Raw genomic sequence first — 25,149 nt, forward strand, 5'->3', positions numbered from 1 at the left:
ACATTAAGGGCATAATGTTTAATGGATGTTAGTCTACTTCCTCAGTTTCATTTGATGAAGTGAAAGCCAGTCCATGAAAGTTTCTGTCATGACAAGCTCAGAATCGCAGAATTACAGAGTTGGAAGAGACCATTTAGGCCATCAAGTCCGATCCCCTGCTGAGCACAAGAGTCCTAATTACAATTTTTCGACAGATGGCTATTTATTTTCTGCTTGAATACATCCAGTGAATGAGTGCCCACAACCTCTCTGGGTAACTGGTTCTACTGTTAAAATATTCTTGTTATGAATATTATCCCCTTAACACTCAAACAGGATTTATCTGTCTGCCTGGAAGGCAATTGCATTATTTTGTACCTTAAATAGGTCTCAAATATTTTTTTTGTTATGACATCCTTTAAAGGTATATGAAGTATGTTATTACTTGCGTTGCCCCTATTTGGATTACAAAAATGCAGACAATCAATACATCATCGCAAATGCACTTCTATATTTTTCTTGGGTTTTTTTTTTTTTTACAGCTAAGCCAAAAGGGCCATTGAGGGTTGTAATTAATGATGGAGAGGGAGAGATGCACCTTAGCCTCAAATAGCCAAGAGGAATATAGCAGATGCTAGTCCCCATCTTCTCTTTGGTGAGATAGCAATAGCACTTAGACTTATATACCGCTACATCCTGCTTTACAGCACTCTCTGAGCAGTTTACAAACGTCAGCATATTGCTCCCTGAATGAGAGGTCATAAATCATTTGCATGCCAAGACTTGTGCTGGGAAAGACAGAAAACACTACTTTAAAATTGGAACAGCTACAGATAAAAGGACTGGGTGGGATAAAAGGACTTACTCCCTCCAGGGGGAGAATAAGACAATGCTGCATCCTGAGACATCTTCTAAAAATAGTTAGTGGAACATCTTTGAACTGTGATCATGTGGAAGAGCCTAAAGACACAAATTGGGGATGGGGGAGTTACTACCAAATGAAAGAAACCCCCTAAATAAATGATTATTAGGTGGCTTGAAATGGGTCAGTGCCATTCTACAACTTTATTGAAAGGGAGGAAGGGAGAGCAGAACAATAACTTTTAGGTAGGGGAGAGAAATAAAGAAGCTATAGAAATGAGATTTATTTTAGGAGCAACTCCTGTGTATCTGTCAGAACTCTGTGCAAGATTCTGAACTACAAGTGCCCATATTAGATTCAGAGCAGTGGTGGGTTTCAATTTTTTTTACTACCGGTTCTATGGGCGTGGCTTAGTGGGTGTGGCATGGCTTGGTGGGCGTGGCAGGGGAAGGATACTGCAAAATTCCCATTTCCTCCCAATCAGCTACGAATTGGGAGGCAGAGAATTGATGGGGGTGGGGCCAGTCAGATTTTTTACTACCAGTTCTCCGAACTACTCAAAATTTCCGCTACTGGTTCTCCAGAACTGGTCAGAACCTGCTGAAACCCACTTCTGATCCAGAGAATTGCAAAGTTCAAGAAAGAGAACTGCATGCATATCTTTGGAATTATTACTTCATGGTCCAGATTTAAATGTGTGACTATCCTGCAACACAATTTCAGTTACCTTTGCTTCTAATGTCTTTTAGCCTCATTTAATTTAATGAACCATCTGGAGGGAGGCTTGACCTACATGTCTGGTTCCTATCAGACAGAGAGCTCTGGATTCTATCCATTCAAAAGACCAGAGAGAGACTGGAGATGCATTGGCTGAAATGTTATTTTTAGGCACAGAGTAAAATGTATCACTGTACAGCTGCCTTTCTAGACAGAAAACGCCTTAATTCATACTTCCTCTACTTAACTCGAATATAGACCCACCAATTTTTGGCTCACTTTTGCAAGGTAAATCAATCTGTTAGTACTGGGTAGGTGAGTGGGTAACTGAGAATCCTATTGTTGGAACTCCTGATAGTTAATAAAAATCAACAGTGTTTAATAGTCCAAGAACTATAAATACAAACATGTGCCCAGATCATAGCACAGGGCTAAATAATCTTGAGAAGGTTTCTGATTCATAGTTCCAGGAGAATAAAGAATGAAGGAAAGGACAAGAATAGCACTGCTCATTACACTAAAACATCTGGATGATACATAACAAAGCAGGCAACCCTCATGACCAGAGCCTCTAATTTTACTTTTCAAAATTTGGAGATGGAGTGGAATCCATGGCTTACAAGGTCCTAGTGGGTGATACACTATAATTCCTGAAGCCAGAACTGAATTTTTAAGAACTTTTTAAGGGGGGGGGGCGCTAGGTGATTAATAGGCAAAATCAGTGCACTAAATTATACCTCTATTTTGTCCTTTTAAAAAAAATTAAGACAGTTCCTCTTGAAAGTCTTATCTACCAATTTTGGTGTGGTATGGATGGACCGCTTGGGGGCATTAAAAAAATAGATGCTATCCATGGCCTATATTATACAATTTTCCCTTCTCTGATAAATAGTCAATATACAATCAAATAAATCACTACACTTCTGAAATATTGACATCATGAGTGGGGAAACAGCTTTGGACAGCACTGGCTCAATGGATGAGAACTGCCCCTTATAGTCGGTAATGACTAGCAGAGTAAAATCCGCAGGGACTCCCTTTTTTACCCTTCTGAAATGTATGGGATGAGTTTTATTTTACAATAGAACAACTATGACTGGCAATACTAACAACCCTCCATTTCAGAGCATCCTTAGTTACTCTGGGATTCCTTTCTGAATAAATTATAAAGTCATGGGTTGGAAGAGACCTTGAAGACTACTTGCTCTGACCATGGCAGGAATTCATTATTAGAGCATCCCAAAGAGATGGCGTTTGGTGATGATTATATAAGCGATATATTATTAGCCCCATTGTACATTTTAGCAATGTATCGCAACATAGGAGTGTGCGTAAGACAAGGATTAGAGATCAAAAACATGATTAAGCGAGTGCTCTGGGTACGTCACTGGGTGAAACCTCATCATCCAGGATGATCAAGATCAAGAAATTTGTTTTTCAATGCTAATAATAAAGTTGAGTTAGAACCTAACTGTGAAAATAGAACCTCTCTGTTAATCCTAACCAGGCTAAAATTTCTTGGGCCTCTTACAGTAAAGCCTACTGATTCTGACCTCTGCTGCCATTGTCTCAGAGGAAGGGGACGGGGGGGGGGGAATGGGATACCCTATACTCAAAAGAAAATGACCAAAAGAAGACCATCAAAAGAAAATGATGGTCATTGCAGTCATATATATCTAGAAAGCATTACTTTTTGTGTCAGAAGGAGCTAGAATGAACCCAGCAGATCTTAGGTCTTACATTAAGGAAATAATAATCTTCTGTAGAGGGAATGGGATGTTGTCAATATAGAATTATTCCTTGCTGCTACTATTACACAGCTACTCATATTAAGATTTATCTCAGCCCCTCCAGGATGTCTCTCTATTTCTATCTTTGTCTGGAGCCATTTACAGTTCCACAAATAAGCCCCCAAAATCAAATTTAACAAGCAGGAATCCCTGAACCATTTGTGGCATTTACATAGATTTGGTTACAGGAAAGAAACAAAGGGAAGTTAGGCAGCATTCCTCTCTCCTAGAAGAGATTCTGTCTACCGTGGATATTTTGGGGTAGCTGAAATCACTAGCTCCAAGCTGTTGGGTTTCTCATTCTTGGCTTAGGACGGCATTTCAAAGCCACACAAATGGAGCATGGTGAATCCCAATTTGCATTCCTCAGACTGTCACCAAATTACCTTGGCCAAAATTTGACATAGAAACCATTGATTTTTGGTAATGCTATCAAACTTTTGATTGGAGGAAGGAGTATAATAAACATGTTTATTATGGGGCAATATAAGGACGTTAGGACTATTTTTTTCCACCTTAATTTCTTCTTGGGGAAAAATGGCCTAATCACAGCACCTGTATAACCCCTCCTGCAATTTTCAGGAATCCAAAGATTTTGATGATACTAAAGTGCATCTCTGACCCTGAAAATGGCAGTCCGGTCCTGACTTAAAACATTTGGTGGACAAATATATGGTGTCATTATTGCTGTACACTGAAGTTCCATTTTCGTTAGCTGGTTTAAAGTCAAGGACAGACCTTTTCTCCATTAATCGCCATAGAGTATTTTTCAGAACTATCCTAGAGTAGTGCAGTAATAAGGCTAGAGCAAGAAATGGGAATCTGTGGCTATTTTATACATCTTCTTTCACTACCCCATAACCTTTTAGTAATACAGGAATGATGTAATGGTATGGGGTATCATCACACTCAACTTTTTATACTCTCACTCTGTTGGCTGCTGCCTGCTAGAAGGATACAACCTGGAATGTGAGTTAGTATCATTATTTACATAACATAACATCAGAGTTGGAAGGGACCTTGGAGGCCTTCTAGTCCAACCCCCTGCCCAGGCAGGAAACCCTATACCATCTCAGTCAGATGGTTATCCAACATTTTCTTAAAAATTTCCAGTGTTGGAGCATTCACAACTTCTGAAGGCAAGTCGTTCCACTTATTAATTGTTCTAACTGTCAGGAAATTTCTCCTTAGTTCTAAGTTGCTTCTTTCTTTGACCAGTTTCCACCCATTGCTTCTTGTTCTACCCTCAGGTGCTTTGGTGAACAGCCTGACTCCCTCTTCTTTGTGGCAGCCCCTAAGATATTGGAACACAGCTATCATGTCTCCCCTAGTCCTTCTTTTTGTTAAACTAGACATACCCAGTTCCTGCAACCGTTCTTCATATGTTTTATCCTCCAGTCCCCTAATCATCTTTGTTGCTCTTCTCTGCACTCTTTCTAGAGTCTCAACATCTTTTTTACATCGTGGAGACCAAAACTGGATGCAATATTTAATATCCTTTGTATTACTACATTTTTCTATAGAGAAGAAGAGAGCGATGTCCACTACAGTAGTAAAAATGTAACCTCTGCCACTTCTTTGGACAGAGTGTGAATTCCATCACTGATAACAAAAGGAGACCTTAGGATCCTGGAAAAACAATTATTTAAAAAAATAATAACAAGAGAAGAAATGAGGAGCGTAAAACCTCCAAATTAACTCCATGCTGCATAGCAATAGAATGTAGAATGGCAACCAGGAATCGTACATGAGCAGTACAATCCTACACACGACTTACCAGAAGTAACTTTTTATTGAGTTTAAAACTCACTAATGCTGTTCCTGTAATTTATTCTGTAATTTCATAATTTGTGTTTTAATAAGTTTTTCCATTTGTGGCAAAATGTTATACCATTGCTATTATTTTGGTGGTGGGGTTTCACATCCTATATAGGATCTTTCTGCCAAGTTGTTATCAAACTGTTTATTAATCTTATGATTACAGACTAGTTTTAATTAACATTTATCTTAAATATTAGCAGCTTTTCATTTGGGTTTTTGAAAAACTCTCCAGTAAATGCCATTGGCAAATGCCTTTGCATGACATAAAGAATAGGGTAGAGATAAAAGATAAGAATGGATGGATAGATAGATAAAATAGATAGATAAAAGATAGATAGATAAAAGGTAGATACAATAGATAATGATAGACAGACAGACGCAAGGGAGGGAGGGATATACAGTCAGTCAGACAGACAGACATAATATACAGATCAGTATCTTCTTTGCTGGATGCTTCAATTTCAGAGTCAGCTATCATTGATGTTTGTAGGTTCATATTTAAGAAGTGTGGTCCTGATTTCAGAGGATATCACTCTCCCCTCTTTCAGTAACACAAGTACAGCTTGGTCCCATGCATGTTTACTCTGAATGTCAATGTTGCTTACTTAAACATGGGTGCACGCAAAACAGCAATTCTAGTCAATTCTTTTGGAACAGACCTTTGCAAAGCGATAATGGACAAATACAAATTTTCATCTTATAGCCCTCCTCTGAGTACATATTTATTTACTTGATTTCTATAGACTCCCCTCTAATCAAGGGACTCTGGGCAGCATACATCATAAAACGTAAAAACTATTAAAACAGTACAGAATAAATATCCATGGCACCAAGTAAAACGGTTACTACGGATGTTAGTCAGGAAATTGGCCTCTTAATACACTTGGGGCACCAAACCTGGGCATGCAACCAAGTCTTCATGTCTTTATAAAAGGCCTACAACAGGGGTGTCAAACTGGATTTCTTTGAGAGCTGGATCAGCATTGTAATTCTCCTCCGCAGGCCGGCTGGAGGCGGAGGGGGAGGCGGGATGGACACCTCGTGCAGCACTCTGATGGCCAAAATATTTTGGTCATCCAGACAGAAAATGGGGCGCAAGGGGCCCGTGTACCTTGTTTTGGCTGGCAGAACCCCGCAGGAAGCCGTTAGGGTTGACTTTGCTAGTTGGAAGGTTTCAAAAGGTGATCATATGACCCTGGGACACTGCAGCTGTCTTATGTATGAGTCAGTTTTAAGTATCTGAATTTTGATCACCTGACTGTGGGGATGCTGCAATGGATGCAAGTGTGAAAAAAACTTTTGGTAACTAAATGAACTACAGATAGTCCTCAACTTACGATCACAATTCAGCCCAAAATTTATGCTGTTAAGCGAGAAATTTGTTAAGTGAGTTTTGACACATTTTACAACTCTTCCTGCCACATTTGTTAAGTGAATCAGTGAAATTGTTAAATTAATAACATGGTTCTTAAGTGAATCTGGTTCCCCCATTTTCTTTGCTTGTCAGAAGGTCACAAAAGGTGATTATATGACTCTTAGATACGGCAACTCTCATAAATGTGGGTCAGCTGTCAAGCATCCAAATGTAAATCATGTGGCCATGGGGACACTATAACGGTTGTAAGCAGTGGTGGGATTCAAATAATTTAACGGTTGTCCCAGGGTCAGGTTGGCTGTTGTGGGAGGCATGGCCCTTCCCCATCCTCCACCTTGCCACACATGCAGGACGAGCCTCCCACAACGGCCAATCTGACCCTGGATGAACCGGTAGTTAAATTACCCCCCAAAGTGGATCCTGCGGGCTGGGCTGCAATGGAGAAATAGGAAATGGAGCAGCCAGTATGAGGGAAGAAGGAGGAGAGGAAGAAGAAAGAAGGAAAGCAGCCTCCTTGTTCTCTCGTGCCAGCTGCTCTGTGGCCCATTTCTCCATTGCAATACAGCATCGCCCCATGGAGCTTGTCCCACCCAGCACCACCCTGATGCCCTCGCTTCCCCCAAGCATTTCTTTGTCTACCTGATTTCCAGCTTCATTGTGTTTCTCCATCATGTTTCTTTTTCTTTTTGGAATTTTTCTTTTTTCTTTTTTAGACAGACAGACATAAACACATCTTCAATACAAATACAAGCAGTGTGTCGGTTGGTTAGTTGGTTACAAATCTTTTGTGCAATTTCACCATATTCATAACGTATGATTTATCTAATTTTACGTTTTACCAATTTAATATATATCCAAGTATTTTGGTCAGTTAATCATTTATTTAACTATAAGTATTTCTTCTGTCATTTCATATAAAATGTTCTAAATTTTATGTTAATTGTATTGCATCATCTCCGTCATGTTTCTTGCCGTTGTGTGCAGGGAAACAAAAAGTTTGTGGGACTTAAAAAAAAAAAAGTTCAATCAATCAATTCCAACTTCACAATATCTTTTTTTTTTTTGGTGAGAAGTTGGACTTGATTGAACTTTTTTTTTTAGTCCCACAAACTTTTGTTTCCTGCACACGACAGCGACAAACACAACAGAGAAACACGACAGAGCTGGAAATCAGGTAGGCAAAGAAATGCTTGGAGTAAGTGAGGGCATCTGAGCACCAGGTGCTGAAACAGGCCCAGGCCCGCTGGAGGGAAGGCTGGCATCTACTGGCACTTAAACGTGGTGGCATTCCAGCTCTGGCCAGGAAGGGGCAGCCGGCATGGGCGCTTCAGGAAGGACACCCATTTGCTTCAGAACCCTCGCCGACCCTCTGGCGCTCTGCCGGTGCTTTGGCCCTGGGCTGCCGCCTTATGCTCAGGCCCCGCCCCTGCCACCTGAGACAGTTTTCGGCAGAGTGATGTGATCAGTTTCTGCCACTCCTCTCTTGGACTTTTGGGGAGGTTCCCCCACCCCACCTGGAAGGAGGTCTAACCGGTTCGCCAAACTCACAAAAAATTAGGTATTCGGTTCTACCGAACTGTTGTGAACTGGCTGAATCTCACTACTAGTTGTAAGTGTGGAAAATTGTCATAAGTCACTTTTTTCAGTGATGCTGTGTCTTTGAACGGTCACTAAATGAACTATTGTAAGTCAAGGACTACCTGTACTGCACTATCCACCATTGCCCATGCTATTGAAGGACAGCGGCACTTGTAGACAAGCAAGATCAGAGCTGCTTCCCACTTTGATTCTTCTCTTGCTCTTTCTCACCTATACGCACATGCAACGACACACAGGCGCCGACATTTCACTAACACTTGATCTCCCGCACTCAAGATAAAGATTGTAGGAAAAGGAGGAAAGGGGTGTGTCCTCTCCTGTTAAGACGCTAAGGGATTAGCCCCTGGTGCGTTAATGGTAAATACTCCATGGCTGGGTTGGCATGGAAGCTACAATCCAACCCAGCAGGGGCTTCCTTGCTTGGCTGGGAACGAAGGGAAGCCCTGAGGAGGAACTGATGCGATGAGGTGTGTGGGGTTGGCTTTTCCCCAAAAGTAGCGATCCAATACCTTTAGCTAACCTCCTTAAGGGGAAGCTCATTAGATCCATCATTGGCAGGTGTTCAACAGCTGCCCTCTCTGCTCTTCTCACTTGCTTTTCCACCTCAGTTCTTGCTCCTTAATTCTGATTTTCATTCTCCTTCACTAGTCTTGCTGGCAGGTTGCTGGATGAAAACAACAGGCTGAAAAAATGACAATGGATCAATTGAGACAGCTCTACAACTCCATGGCCAGATGAGTAATCTCTTTGACCCAGTCCTTTTCCTACATCTGTGCGTAAAACAGCCACAGAAAATCTGATGGTTTCATTTTTCAGTATTACCCAGATGTCAGGATGCGGGAATGATTAGCCCAAAGAAGAGAGACACTAGGCAATCTTTTTTGCAATAATTTTTACCATAATGCTCATGGCATTTCATAGGTTTCATAGGAGCTCTTTAGGGTTGGCTGAAATTTTCTGATTTTAACAGCTCATTCCAATGGGCTCTGTTATTTAGAAGGTAATATAGGGGGAGGAGCTTCTTCATAACAACTTATCAGTCCCTACCTTATATTGTAATACAATGATGGAAAACTGCCTGGCTGTGCAAGATAGGAAAAGCTGGCACTCGTCTGGAAGCAGAATAGGATTAAAAAAAGACAGCCTGGACAGAGAGCAAATGCAGATGGATAATAGTATCTATTTTGGGATGGAGGAACAAACTTCTCATAGGCCTGCATCTTTTTTAAAGGCTAGCACAAATGGCCGATGTTGCTTTAGCAACTACAGAGGGTAGGAAGGCGGTGAAAAAGTGATATTGTACAGAAGAGATACTCTTCCCAGATTCTAACTTTTCTGTTCTGCTATTTTATCCCAACTATCCAAACCAAGAGTATATCTCCTGGATATATGATGGGAGTCCAAGAATAAGAATTAATTGAGTTTGGAATTTGCCCACATTGGTCACTGTAATGAAGAGTCAGAGGTGAGATACTGTATACACTGTTTACAATCTGGGAGTATTTCCAGTCCAGGCTCCTCCAGATACGTGAGCTTTAACTCCCTAAATTCACAGTAATGGCCATTTTGCTAAAGGAATCCTATGAAGTCGATGCATACGGAAGGCGTTAAAGTAGGGGAAGGTTGCTAACAGTATATGCTAACAGTAACTTCTCATCTGAATGGTGCTTGGTACCGTCACAGTTTTAGTCTCCTATTCCAATTCTGTTCGCCTGTCTTATAGCACAAATAACTTTTCTTCTGATCTTATACACTGTGGGAATCTTGTCTCTAGATCAACTCAGGAAGGAAAGAAAAGTCTGGTCCATGTTTAAGATCAAGATTTGGAACGTCGCTGAAGGTCTGCCGATTCTGATCTGAGTTTTTTGGAGCCTTCCAATTCGATGAGTTCAGGATCAATGATTGATTTAGCTGCCGAAGAACCGGCTGCACCTTTCCAACAAGACAGCTTGCTGAGGCTGAAGAACACGGGTAGACTGGCCAGCACAGCTGGTGAAGAGCTGGTTAACGAGAGTTCGCATGCCAAGGACTGGCCGGCTATCCCAGCCAGGTATCCTGTAGTGAGCACTGGCTCCAACGTCATGAGTTGCAGAAGGATGTCTGGATGGCGCACATCTTGGCAGTTCCGAGCTCATGGGTCACATAGCTTTTGTCTGAATATTATATTGCACTCCAGTTCCCTTTGCTTTACTCTCTCCCCACCCCCCTCAAAATCAACAACTCGATGGCATGGAAAGAAGATCCACTGCTATTTCGCCTAGGGAAGTCAGTACTACTGGGCAGAAGAGCTATAGACACTAGCAATCATGGGGGTAGGGTAGGGAGGTGACACATTTGCATGTGCTCGCATTCAAAGACTGCTACCGAATCTTTTTCTAAACCAAAGCACTAATCTTATAGCCAGTGGTGGGATTCAGCCAGTTTGCACCACTTCGGGAGAACCGGTTGTTAACTTTCTGAGCAGTTTGGTGAACTGGTTGTTGGAAGAAATCATTAGGGCAGAAAACCGGTTGTTAAATTATTTGAATCCCACCGCTTACAGCCCTTACTGTAATCTTATAAGTTGGGAGGAAACCATCACAGATGGAAAGGGGAATTCACAACTCTGTCATTCCAATGCAAAACTAGTGCCATCGGTCTGACTTTATTGGAGGAAGTGCTGATGATGGCTGTCATCCGGGTAGGTCAGGGATTGGTGACACAACAAGAGTTGTTATTCTTAGGCTGCTTCCCAAGCTGCAAAGTCTCATGGTGAGTAAGGCCTGTTCAAACAGAACTCTTTGCAATCACTCTGTTGACACAACCCAGCCTGGAACTAAGGCACAAAGGGCACTGTGGAGAGGATGAGATGGGATCCAAAGGACGCTGCTTGGGGCCTCCCAGGGAACCATGTAGCCCTGTGGCAGTAGCTCAGCAATCGCTCCTTGGGCCTTTGACAAAGGAAGGGATAGCAATCAAAAGTAACCAGTTGACTATCCCCACCAATGAAAAAGAAGGACACATCCAAAGCAGGTGTGCCACTAGGTTTGTTGCAAGTTAGCTCCAGAATATATTTGTCAATGTTAGCGCTCAAATCCTAAAGTATGTTGGATTGTTATTCACTGCATAAAAGTAGACAATTTGGGGCTAAACTTTATCTGCCGCATCTATAAGAAACACAGCCAAAGGTAAGGATGCAGCCTGGAAGATTCTGGTACAAAAATACTCAGGAAGCTTACTTGTGCAGTTAATTTTATTTCAACCTACAGTTTAGTAGGTTGTTTGGAGACCAAAATTAGGAACAGCAATTTGGTTATTAAGCGACCAAATGTTGCTAAATGTAACTATAACTGTCCCAAAGGGGCTTTTTCCAAAAGGCAACTGGACTTAGTTTTTCCTTTGAAGATGTCTTGCTTCTCATCGAAGGAGCTTCTTCTGTCTGAAGAAGCTTCTTAGATGAGAAGCAAGATGTCTTCGAGAAAAAACAAAGTCCAGCTTTTTTTTGGAAAAAGCACCTTTGGGAAAACCATGACCTGGATAGCTGAGAATTTCCATAAACATGTAACCACAACTGCTCTTATGAACTTACTTCAGCTTTCCTTTGATTCACAGATTTGTGAAGGTCATAAATGTGAGGATTGGTATAAAGTTATATTTTCATCGCTATTGTGAATGGCTAAGGCAATTATTAAATAAGGATTACTTGTAGTTTGCATCACATGTTAGGTATATAAAAAGAGAGATGAATCATGTGTACTGTACTGCTTAGTTCTACTTGAAGAAGTAGAAATGTAAAAAATAAATACTTGTCAATATTAATTCATTTGTACCTTTTGTCAAAGGGAAAAATAACTAGATCTTAGTGAGAGACTGGGCCATTTGGTAACTTCAAATTTTTTGTGACCCTTGGCCTAAGCAAACAAATGAAACCTCTGATAAAACCAGTCTCTCCTAGTCTGCTACATAAAACAGATTGAATGAGACAGGTAGATGGACAGACAGACAGACAGGATATAAGCACTGGGCAACCCCATCTATTTTTTAAGCCCAGTCCACTGTGGCACACAGCCAAGCTTTTCAGAAGCTGCAGTGGGACAGAATGTTCATTGGATTTTCTCTCTTCGCCCTTGCAACTTTCTTCTTGCTGCATCCCGGGTCAATGTAATTTGGGAAGAGTGTGATTTTTTTCTTGTGGGGCATTGAAAGCAACAATTCCCTAATCGGATTTTGTGAGGTACTCCAAATAACACTTAGGATTAATTTTATTGCTTAGTGTTATTGCAAAGGACAGTGAACCTCAGCAGTAAAAATATTGCTCCCACAAATACTGGAACATTTTCGAGAAACTATTACCCATTAAAAGCCTTCTTAAATGACACCCACCACTTTATCTGAAGGGGAGAGAAGTTGACGTCACAATTCTCTTCCCAATCACTGCAGAACCCCTTTGATTCTCTGACAACAAGGATGTGATGTCTTACAGGCATCAGCATTCAAGGAAGATCAAGGGCAAGCTTGGATTTGTAAGTATGATAACATTTGCATTCTCACGAAATGCTTCCGAATTAAGGGTAATGAATGCCAGCTTTGGAATTGATGCATAGATATCTCTTTACTTGCAACCGATAGTATGAAAAGTATAAAGATAAAAAATAAATATGAAAAGGCGATGGAAGAAATCCTCCCTCCTTCCTCTCTTTCATCATTATCTTTGGATCTCCATATACAAACACAAAACTAGAATTGGTCTCTATCTCTTGTGCCTGGAGTACTGCACACTCCTTATCTGCTTAACTAGAGTTGCTATAATCACAGCCAACCTACCTGAAGAACTGGGTTAGGACTTTAAGTGCTGTTCTCAGTGGCATAGGGTACTTTGTTTCTGTCCTCAATTTCATAGGGGAAACTAATATTTCCCCTACTCCTCCCTAGATTTCATAGCTGGCTGTCCTGAGGTTAGGAAATCCCGACCTTAATAAAAGCCCAGAATGCACAAAACAGGCTTTGGTTAGGGACACAGCCAAAGACCTCTAACCTCTCACAATGTGCCAAACCAAATGAAACTTTTTTTTTCCCCTGAGGAAAAACAACAGGAAAGATACAAGAAGGACATCCCCTGGTGTTCCTATTACACTTATTATGTTCTGCAGGTTGTGCAAGCAAAGGAGCCCCCTGTGCTTTTTCTAGTGGTGGAACCACAAAATGCTCTAAATATAGGATTGCTCTGCTCAATTGGAATCACAGGCACGCTTTGCTGGAAGCCCCACTGTTCCAAGGGTTACTTTCTTCTAAGTAAACATATAACAAGATTGTTCAGTACTTCCTTTGAGTTTCAACTTGTTCTGATCAGGCTGCAGATTCTAATGCAATGTTGGGAAGTAAGCCTATTTTTGAATTGAATGAACCCATTCCTTCTTCTCAGCATGTAATGGAACAGTGATGAAGTCAGGTAACTTTGCTTTTAAGACAAGCAAAGTTTTTCAGCCCAAGCTAAGATTTTACCTTGGTGGTGTAAGACCAATGGTCAAGCATTTTTTGATGGCACGGCAAAATATCAGAAGTACTGTGAAAATACTGGGGGATTAATAATCTTGATTTGGCCACACAGTGGAGCAGCTACACAACCATTTAACTATCTCTAAAACTCAGCACAGATGCAATAAACTCTAATAAGGAGGACTACTGTATCGTATCTCATATATCCTTCAATAGATGGGGTTCGTGCTTTTTAAAAATTCTAGTTATCTAAAGAAAACTTTATCACTAAGCACAACCAGTGAAAGCTTCCAGATCTGATTAAATTCAGTATTTAATTATTTTTTTAAAATGTAATTAATTATAAATTAAATACTGGGAAAGAGTCAGGCAGAGAACAGAAAAGCTAATTCTGTTTCATCCCTAATTCCCAGGGTTTCATGCTAATTGGGACATGAGGAAGTATCATATCAACAATGTTCCAATATGAGTTCGGTTAAATTAGATAAGAACATGGATGACTTCATGATGCATAACCTTTCTCTATTACCACCGGGATCATTTGGTACGTGCACAGAACAGATTCTTCACTATGTTTGCAACAAAAATAGTAGTGATCTCTTCCAACTTCCAAGTCATGGAGGTTTTAATGCATTATACTCAAGATAAGGAAAGCAAAGATTATGGTAAATTTACAAACCATATTAGACATCTTTCAGTAAAAAGAAGCATGTAAAGCAAAGATAGAACAGTTCAAGTTAGAGAAGACATATGTCCCTGGAAATGTTTATAATTTCAGTGGCAACGTGCAGCTTGGAATCTGTCTGTAAGCGTCTTCTGCAGCCTCTTTTTCTGAGGATTTTATACATGCAGCTCCTCTTACAGATATGTGGTACAGAGAACTAGAATGCAAAACTGGCTATGGAGAATGGGAGTTGTAGTCTAGTGTGCTGGCAAGGCACCAGATTGGGAAGGCTGGTTCCTACTGTGGGATGTTAACACAGTACAGATATATTCTTTGGGCTATTAGGGCTACTGATATGGGCTGTAAAATCCAGATGCTATTACAATATATATACAGTATATATAGAGAGAATTCTAACTTGTTACATCCCAGATGTGGAAGCCCTGGTGCTAACTGTTCTCTATGTCAAATATAACAGTTTTCAAATAATTAAAAGTCCTTTAAAAAGTGGCATACCTATCAGATTAATCTAATATACTTTTTTCACAAATATTATGAACACTTATATTTTGTATAACTTATTTGCTGCGTATTACTGTATACTTTATCATTAAAACTCTAGACCTTTCCACAGTTTTGTTCTACTTTTGAAAGACATTGGTGTATAATATAAATGCATACACAAAATGTTCAGACCATACTACATTGGGATAGAAGGGCAGGGACTGGAAACTGGATTTTTGAGAAATAGGAAAAAGTCTTTCAAAGCATTTTAAGGACATGTCAGTGCTCCATTTCATATTAGAGAACCAAACAATAGATTAAAAGGGAACTATTGGCTCAAAGGCAGCTTTTCTAAGAATTTGCTAAAAAGAACGAAAATGTTGTCACAGTTGAAAAGAAGAAAACAAGTCTAGCAAAAATATAGGCTTATGATCTAAACCTTCTCACTCTTGTCTGGACTAGAGGTCAGAACTAATTCTGGGGGAAAAAAAGTCTCTTCTTCATGCAAATGGTTCAAAAAGTTGATAAAATTGCTGCAAGTCTTGACTTTACCTGACACTGAAGAAATGATGCATTGAAATATCCCTAAGAGCAGATCCCCATAAACTCTAGCCTTGTTCTCACTAAGGATGTCACCAGAGCACAACAGCTAACCCAACAGTGCCAAAAGACATCAGCTACCAACTTGGTTAGGATTTTGCTGTCATTCCATTATCCTGCTGCAAAGAGTACCAAAAAAAATTTATGTGATACTCCTGACACATTAGAAAGTTTTGTATGAAATGGTATATTGATAAGAATAATATTGACAGTAAACCCAGCCAAGACAGGGTCCACTCTCAAACACCAATCTTTAGATGGGCCAGGAATTTATTCCCACTGCAAAATCATTTCTAACACCTCTAATTTGAATGTGAACCCAAACACCTTAAGGATACAATCCTAGGATCCTTCTTAATTTTACCAGGGGATGTTGTGAGATTATATCATACATCTAGAAATTTTAGACTGGATCACCTGAAATGGACAATAACAGTGTCCACTGTTCTCTCCCTTTACCATAACTTAAACTGGATGTTACTCCTTGATTAGAAGGGAGATGGTTAATCCCCCCTCCCCCCCTTTCCATATTCCCTTCTTTGTGTAAGAGTTCATATGGGACACTCTTTGCTAAATATTGTTTGCTCAAGCACTGGGCACGCTCTCCCCGCAGCCACCTTTTCTTCTGCACATGCAGCAGATTGTCATTAGTATTAATTAAGTGGAAGTTCTGCCAAGTGTTAGGTAATTAATGAACTAAGCCAGGCCAGCCCACAGACAGGGGACCAAAGGCTGAGGGCAGCCAGCGTTGGAGTACTACTGAAGTAACAAGATACAGCACAGCCTGCAGAAACAATATGGGGTGAGGATAGAAAACAGGTGTAGAAACTGCAGCAGCAGAAAGCACTGGGTGGAAGTGAGTTGCAGTTCATCAAAAGTCAGACTGTATCCATTGGCTAGGTTTTAAAAAGCCATAAAGTTCTGAGCTGAATTTACAGTGGATGCTCATTCATTCTCTCTCTGTAAATCAAATGTAATTATGTCTATATATACACCAGACCCGGGCATCCTAACTTATAAAAAAATCCAAATGGTTTCTACTTGGTATATTGTTCAACAATACCTGTTGATACAGCCATATAGACATAAGGAATAAATAAAAACCAACCTCATAGATGGATATGTGCCCCCTCCAAATTGTCAACAGCAAAATAGTGACAGACCCATAATGCTGTGAGAAGTCCCCTGCTCGGTTTCAGGCCGGGCGCAAGATGGAGGAAGCCCGCTCGCTCTCACTAAAGAGAGAAGTTATGATTCCTGGCAGGGGGTTGACTAAAGATACTTACTACTGGGCCCCCGACCCTTACGACACACCCGAACAGGCATATTCGGCGTGGGTAAGGAATTTTCTATCTAAGTTGCCCCCCTCCCAAAGAAGCGCGCCTCTGAAGCGGGGAATATTGGGGAGCTCCGTTGAAAGTTTACATAATTCGCTCGTGTTTATTCCTCAACCATACTTACCCTCTGCACCCGGCGGGGTTGTCCCGTTTTATCCGCATGGGTGATCCGTATGAAACCGGACTCCCTTTGGTCCCCAAAGCGACCCTCCAACCGGAGAGCGCACAAACCATCCGAGGTAGGGATGGAGGCGAGAAGAGGCTGCCCGCCGCGCGTGTGCACAGCTCGCTCTCTCTTAGCCCGGCCACGAGAGCCGAGCGGACTCCCAAATGCAGCCGTTAAGGCTCCCTTCCACGAACTGCCCCGACGAGGCCCCCGGAAAACTCACCTCGGGACTTTTGTCCACCCTCACCCCGGGAGGCTCCAACGGACGATCCCCAGTTCCTGACCCAAGAAGGACGCCGCCGTTCCCACCCCCACCCCCGGTCTCCCGGCGCGAACCTACCGGGCTGGCGTCGGTTCTCGGCGCCTCTAGGGCGCATCGCGAGGCAAAAGGTTGCGGGGTCGGCAAGCTTCGTTCTGCCCCCCCTTCCCCCGCCGTCGATTGTCAAGCTCGGTTTCTCTCAAAAACTTTTTATCAGAGCCGTGACTCGCCGCAGCAGCCACTGAGCGGTTCGGGGGAGGGGACCGAGTGGCTCCTCAGGGGAACCGGGGCGGGGCAGGCAGCATAGATCGCGCCGTTTCTCGGACGGCAGGTGTGGGCAGGGAGCCGGAGAGGCTCCGAGCCTTCCGCCGGACGCCCGGCAGACACCCCCGCGGCTGGTTCAGCGGCTCCCTCGCCTCTCTTTCTCCAGCGCCACAAGTTATAGCTCACCCCTCGAGGTCTTTGAACAACTCCTCCTCCTGCTCTGCGGCACCGGAGCCCCCCTCGGCTGTTAAGGGAGAAGCGAGGTTGGAGGCGCCAAAGACTAAAGACTACGGAGGGGGCCTCTCACCTGATCCGCCTCACCCGACCGAGGGGGCTGCGGCGTGCGTGAAGCTCCCGATGAGTAACGCGGGCATGCCGAGGCTCCCCGCCTCCTTCGGGCAAGAGCCACAGGTCTCCCCCGCATGGCGGGCTTCAACTTTCTAACCCGTGTGCGTGAACCTGTGGACAAGGGAATGATCAAAAAAAGGTCTTGGAGAAAGACAGAAGGTGTCCCTGGTTCCGAGGGCAAGACAGTTAGAAGCAATAACTCCCCTTTTAATGGATGAATAGTAGGTGGGAAGTACTGGAAGAATCCGTTCCCCTGTCGGATTCACAATTTACAGGAAGTCCTACTCATAAATCCAAGTTTAGAAAACCAAGAATGTGGCTTGCACACTTGGAGAAATACCACTAACTCTACCTCCAGCTCTGTTCAGTATCATATCCCAACTTTGTTTTCGTGCATAATCAATATTTGATTTCCAATATCTGGATACCATTTGTGCGGCACCGGAGTGCGCCATTCAGTGCATGAATTTCAGATTTCTTTTTTTAAAAAAAGGCCTCCTATCTGAGGATACTTTATTTTGCAACGTTTTATTGATCATGTAAATAATCCCCATATAGGTAGTCTCAATTAGCCATCACAATTGGAACCAACAGTTTGATCATTAAGCAAAGCCAACACTTTGGTCATTAAGCAAAGTGGTTGTTAAGTGAAACTGACTGCTTACAGTATTTCAGCTTTTCTTTGCTTTACTGACCTGTGAAGATTGTAAATGCAAAGATTAATCACAAAGCTACTTTTTCATCTCTGTCATAACTGCAAATGGACCCTGTATCAGGCAGTTGCTATATGAGGACTACCTGTATATTGTTAGTGCCTCCTCATGTTGACTTCAGAAATGTCTTCTTCTTGACCTCTTTGGTTTTGTACAGGGATCTCCAAACTTGGCAACTTTAATGGCTGGCTGAAGAATTCTGGAAATTAAAGTCCACAAATCTGAAAGTTGCCAAGTTTGGAGATCCCTAGTGTTGTATATACCATCCATTTATGATTATAATGCAAAGACATATCTCCCTTGAAATTCAATCAATGAAAGGATATGTTTGCATAATCCAGTTGTTTATAAAAAATGGGAGTGGGTGAGCCAACTTTACAGACTAGTTAAATTAGTGTTTACCCTGGTTAAACTTTTGGAAAATATAACTAAAACTAGAATAAGTAAATATGTAGAAGAAATAAAAATTCAGACAAGGAAGAATCAGCATGGCTTCTTAAAAGGGAAATCTGCCTCATCAACCCTTTGGTAATATGTTAGTTCTACAATTTACTACCCCTTAAAATCTTTTCTTTAAACATCTTTAACTTTTTTCTCAGGGTGTACTTTGATTTCTCAAAGTCTTTTTTATGAAAGGTTACAGAAACCATATGTTACATCAATCACCAAAAAAAACCCTGCAGGGATATGTCCAAGCAGTCTCTAAAACTGGACAAATTGAATAAAACCAGGGTGGTGGTGGTGAGGGAAGTATGACATATGACAGCTAGCATAAAACTCAATATTCTTGAATAACAATCAAGAAATTGGAGAATAGGACTTTTACAGGCCAGTACAATCCAAAACAGAAGGAGTCAATGGTAGTTCTAAACATGCTAATAGCTATCTGTCAAAGAATATATAGAGCACTGAGGCCGCAAATGACAAGATGCTCTACCTGACACCATTGTTACATCCACAAACCCTCACAGCTTCAGCCTTAAACTGTCTACCATGGACCTCACCCCATTCCTTAGAGGTCCGTAAAGGGGGTGTGCATAAGCACACCAGAGTGCCTATTGTCCCTGTCCTACTGTCCCCATTTATTTGTAGTCATTCCTTTGTTCATGTCCGTGTTCATACTTATACCTGCTATCTTGTACATGTTTGACAAACTAATAAATAAATACCAGTAAATAAATAAATATTTCTCATTCTTGATCCTCAGACACTAAGGAAACTGCTTATACATTACTCTTTATGAATATTGCCTTAGTTCAATCATGGTGTATATTGATTAATTAAGTTTATATCCAGAGAACTAGAAGGTATTTGTCAAAACAAAGTTTGAGATGACATTATAAATTGGCCTGTTCAGGATAGGATTATTCTATCTATGAAAGACCAGGCTCACAAACTAGAAGAAGTTCTTTTGGAGTAATGTGTTAAATTGCCAATCTGTTTAAATACAGGAAAGTTAACTAGACCTGTGAGAAGCATTAATCCTCCAAGTACCAATATTTCCAAGCAGGACATTTATATTATCTCTCTCTCTACAAAATGTAATAAAGGAAGGGAAAAATGCATGATTTAAAAAAAATTGAACCAACAATACTACATGCTTTGTTATTAGATCCAGAAATTGTTTTCTTTGCTTTATGGAAGAAGGAATCAGAAGAATTAAAACAAAGGGAAAAAGAATAAGTATGTAAAGGAATATGTTGACCAAATCTATATTGATCAAAATATTAAAAAAAACCACAAATGTCTAAAGTCTGATTTACATCTTGGCATTTTGCTCTTACTGGCAACATGGTAGTTACTCATTTATGTTTCTATAATATCTAGGGAACTTTCCCATTAACAATCTTTTGGGACTATTTAATTTTTGAAATGACTGTCAGTCTCCTCAATTTAAAACAACCTTGGTTGTTGCCTTTAAAAAAACCAAGTAATGATATGTACTGCCTCAGAATTAATATTAATATATTATAATATTATAATGTTATTTATTATTATTATATTTATTATTATATTATTATATTATAATATTATATAATATATAATTAATTAATATACTGCAATATATTCTTCCCTCATTGCTTCTGTGTATTAAATTCTGGTTCCCTTTTGTTTGATGTCTCCATTGTGTTGAATTAAGGATTATAAATTCTTTGGGGCAAGAGCCAATCATTTTGCATTTTTAGACTGCTAAAACAGAAATCAACAGATTGTGCTCCAGGAAAGTTGTACATACAACAAAATTGTGGAAATTGTGGTCAGATTAGTAATATCTGATTAGCATATGATTAGCTAGTGCTTTCCTACCTGAAAACCATCACGAATCCGCTTTTAGACCCCTTGCAATTTGCATACCGAGCAAATAGATCAACAGATGATGCTGTTAATATGGCTCTGCACTACATCCTACAACATCTTGAGTCTCCAAAGACCTATGCAAGGGTCCTTTTTGTAGACTTTAGTTCAGCATTCAATACCATCATTCCAGACATTCTTCTAACTAAGCTAAACCAGCTACAGGTACCGGAACAGACTTGTAAGTGGATCACAAGCTTCCTAACAAACAGGAAGCAGCAGGTGAAGCTAAGCAAGATCACATCAAATACCTGTACAATTAGCACAGGGGCCCCCCAAGGCTGTGTGCTCTCCCCACTTCTCTTCTCTCTGTATACCAATGACTGCATCTCCAATGATCCATTTGTTAAGCTACTGAAGTTCGCAGATGACACAACAGTGATTGGTCTCATTCGAGACAATGACGAATCCGCATATAGACGAGAGGTCGAACGACTAGCCTTGTGGTGCAACCAAAACAATCTGGAACTGAACACACTCAAAACCGTAGAAATGGTGGTAGACTTTAGGAAAAACCCTTCCATACTTCCACCTCTCACAATACTTGACAACACAGTATCAACAGTAGAAACCTTCAAATTTCTGGGTTCTATCATATCGCAAGATCTCAAATGGACAGCTAACATCAAAACATCATTAAAAAGGACAACAAAGAATGTTCTTTCTGCGCCAACTCAGTAAGCTCAAACTGCCCAAGGAGCTGCTGATCCAGTTCTACAGAGGAATTATTGAGTCTGTCATTTGCACCTCTATAACTGTCTGGTTCGGTTCTGCAACCCAACAAGAAAACACAGACTTCAGAGGATAATTAGAACTGCAGAAAAATAATTGCTACCAACTTGCCTTCCATTGAGGACCTGTATACTGCACTAATCAAGAAGAGAGCCGTGAAAATATTTGCAGATCCCTCGCATCCTGGACATAAACTGTTTCAACTCCTACCCTCAACGACGCTATAGAGCACTGCACACCAGAACAACTAGACACAAGAACAGTTTTTTCCCGAAGGCCATCACTCTGCTAAACAAATAATTCCCTCAACACTGTCAGACTATTTACTGAATCTGCACTACTATTAATCGTTTCATAGTTCCCATCACCAATCTCTTTCCACTTATGACTGTATGACTATAACTTGTTGCTGGCAATCCTTATGATTTATATTGATATATTGATCATCAATTGTGTTGTAAATGTTGTACCTTGATGAACGTATCTTTTCTTTTATGTACACTGAGAGCATATGCACCAAGACAAATTCCTTGTGTGTCCAATCACACTTGGCCAATAAAAAAATTCTATTCTAAATTCTATTCTATATTAAGTTATGCAGAAAATGAGGTTACTGACAAGAACTGAACTGATAGTTATTAACAGGAAAGATATATTGGAGTGTTACCATATCTCATTGAACAAATCAGCTCTGAGCAACAGTAATGAAAAGGATGAATTTCATGCCCATCTGGAAAAATTGTAAAGGGTCTGCTAGATAATTTCCCCATGAGTTGTAGATAAGGAATTCCAAATAATATGGTAATATAGTCCAACTCATATTTTCTTAAGCAATAGGAATTATGCATGATAGGGAGGGAAGGGAGGAAGGCCGGAAGAGAATTTATGTGGGAGATGTTGATGAACATCGCAACCTAATATCGGGGTTTGTGTGAGAAGTAAAAAGGAATAAGAACCTTTTAAAAGCAACAGCTTCCTGAAATCACCCATATAAATGCTGGGGTAAGGAGAAAAGGAGGTAAATGCAAAAGAAGGGCTATTATCTTCATGTTTTGTTTGTAGGCTTCTCAAACCATCTGGTTGGCTGTTATGGAAAACATCTGGTAGGCCATCCTTAAGCTTGATGTAATAAGACTATGTTCTAATATATTTGGTGCAGTGATGCCAATGTTGACCGCATGAGGGACTGTGTTGTTACTGGGATATTTGGGCTAGAAGTTAAATCTATGTGATAGATTTTGAGCAAGGTCACAACACATTCTGCCTTGTAATTCTGCAGTTACACTAATTGCTAAACAGCAACCTATTACAGTCACACTTAAATTCCAAGGATGCATAGCTCTCCATTCAGTTGTCTGTTTTTTTGGTTTCTTGTCTTCTCTTTACTTTGTACATTGATTGAAGAATATGGTCTTTGAGGTAGTTTTTCTTTCTATGCCTGTTCAAAACTGCTACATTGCAAATGGCTTTAAAAGGGGAATAACAAGGTAGTAGCCCTCAAGTCAAGTTCAATTTTAGTGACTTTATACTTATATAACTTATATAGCAACAATGTGGATGTCATTTGCCATTATATTTTTCCAGGATGTTAACTTCTGTAACCCTGGGATTTTGTAGGGGTTGTCATTCAGGTTCTATCTAGGTAGACCGTAGATCCTGTTTAGCTTTTTGAAATCCTTTAGTTGCTGTAAACAGTCCCAGAATGTAATGTAATGGTTCTCTCAGGTTATGTGATTTCTCACATACTACAGTATACTATCAAAATAAATGCTAATGAAATATTAACAAATAATGTAAGAAATCTTCATATTTGATGGCATTGTTGGTCTTTCAGCTTTATATTCAAGTTAGTAGGATTAATTCAAGGGTAAGAGGTTAAATATTAAAATTTGAGTCTTACTAGGTAACTTAGATAGTTTGTTTTGAGTTAAAGTTGTGGCATTATATAAATAATTTGTTATGTATACTCACAACTTAAAAGTGCTTGCTATAAATAAACAATATTTAATAATAAATGTGTGATATGAGTATATTTGAATTCTGTGCATTTCTGGAAAAGGCACAGAAAAAGATATCCAACATTATGAAGAAATTGGAATATGTATAAAGGAGATTAACTTTGAGAGCGTTTACATAAAATTCTCCTAGACTTTAGCTCAGTGCAATCCAGTTAAATTGCCAGTATTCAGAATAATGAAAACTGTTTCACTCAAAAACGCAGAGCAATTACAGAAATGTCACAAGATTTGAATATGGTATTATCATCAATGGCTTTAAAAGGAATAAGAACCTTTTAAAAGCAACAGCTTCCTGAAATCACCCATATAAATGCTGGGGTAAGGAGAAAAGGAGGTAAATGCAAAAGAAGGGCTATTATCTTCATGTTTTGTTTGTAGGCTTCTCAAACCATCTGGTTGGCTGTTATGGAAAACATCTGGTAGGCCATCCTTAAGCTTGATGTAATAAGACTATGTTCTAATATATTTGGTGCAGTGATGCCAATGTTGACCGCATGAGGGACTGTGTTGTTACTGGGATATTTGGGCTAGAAGTTAAATCTATGTGGGAGATGTTGATGAACATCGCAACCTAATATCGGGGTTTGTGTGAGAAGTAAAAAAAGGGAATAACAAGGTAGTAGCCCTCAAGTCAAGTTCAATTTTAGTGACTTTATACTTATATAACTTATATAGCAACAATGTGGATGACATTTGCCATTATATTTTTCCAGGATGTTAACTTCTGTAACCCTGGGATTTTGTAGGGGTTGTCATTCAGGTTCTATCTAGGTAGACCGTAGATCCTGTTTAGCTTTTTGAAATCCTTTAGTTGCTGTAAACAGTCCCAGAATGTAATGTAATGGTTCTCTCAGGTTATGTGATTTCTCACATACTACAGTATACTATCAAAATAAATGCTAATGAAATATTAACAAATAATGTAAGAAATCTTCATATTTGATGGCATTGTTGGTCTTTCAGCTTTATATTCAAGTTAGTAGGATTAATTCAAGGGTAAGAGGTTAAATATTAAAATTTGAGTCTTACTAGATAACTTAGATATTGCTGAGGTGGGCAAAAATCTATTATTGTATTATATTCAGGAAAAGGACAGATAGTTTGTTTTGAGTTAAAGTTGAGGCATTATATAAATAATTTGTTATGTATACTCACAACTTAAAAGTGCTTGCTATAAATAAACAATATTTAATAATAAATGTATGATATGAGTATATTTAAATTCTGTGCATTTCTGGAAAAGGCACAGAAAAAGATATCCAACATTATGAAGAAATTGGAATATGTATAAAGGAGATTAACTTTGAGAGCGTTTACATAAAATTCTCCTAGACTTTAGCTCAGTGCAATCCAGTTAAATTGCCAGTATTCAGAATAATGAAAACTGTTTCACTCAAAAATGCAGAGCAATTACAGAAATGTCACAAGATTTGAATATGGTATTATCATCAATGGCTTTAAAAGGAATAAGAACCTTTTAAAAGCAACAGCTTCCTGAAATCACCCATATAAATGCTGGGGTAAGGAGAAAAGGAGGTAAATGCAAAAGAAGGGCTATTATCTTCATGTTT

The 25,149-nt window shown here is 40.0% G+C and overlaps 1 protein-coding gene across 4 annotated transcripts in view; it reads right to left on the reverse strand.

Moving 5' to 3' along the window:
• GCGR (glucagon receptor) overlaps positions 1-17,614 on the reverse strand; it is a 40,212-nt gene extending 22,598 nt beyond the window's left edge. For 2 of the 4 annotated variants that reach the window (XM_058174177.1, XM_058174179.1), the window contains exon 1: positions 17,230-17,582. The gene's annotated coding sequence lies outside the window, so the exon portion shown is untranslated. The other 2 variants (XM_058174180.1, XM_058174181.1) reach the window with 2 other exon arrangements.
• Positions 17,615-25,149: the final 7,535 nt, after the last annotated feature.

This window comes from Ahaetulla prasina, chromosome 2 (genome assembly GCF_028640845.1).
Source record: "Ahaetulla prasina isolate Xishuangbanna chromosome 2, ASM2864084v1, whole genome shotgun sequence".
NCBI classification, from domain to species: Eukaryota; Metazoa; Chordata; class Lepidosauria; order Squamata; family Colubridae; genus Ahaetulla; species Ahaetulla prasina.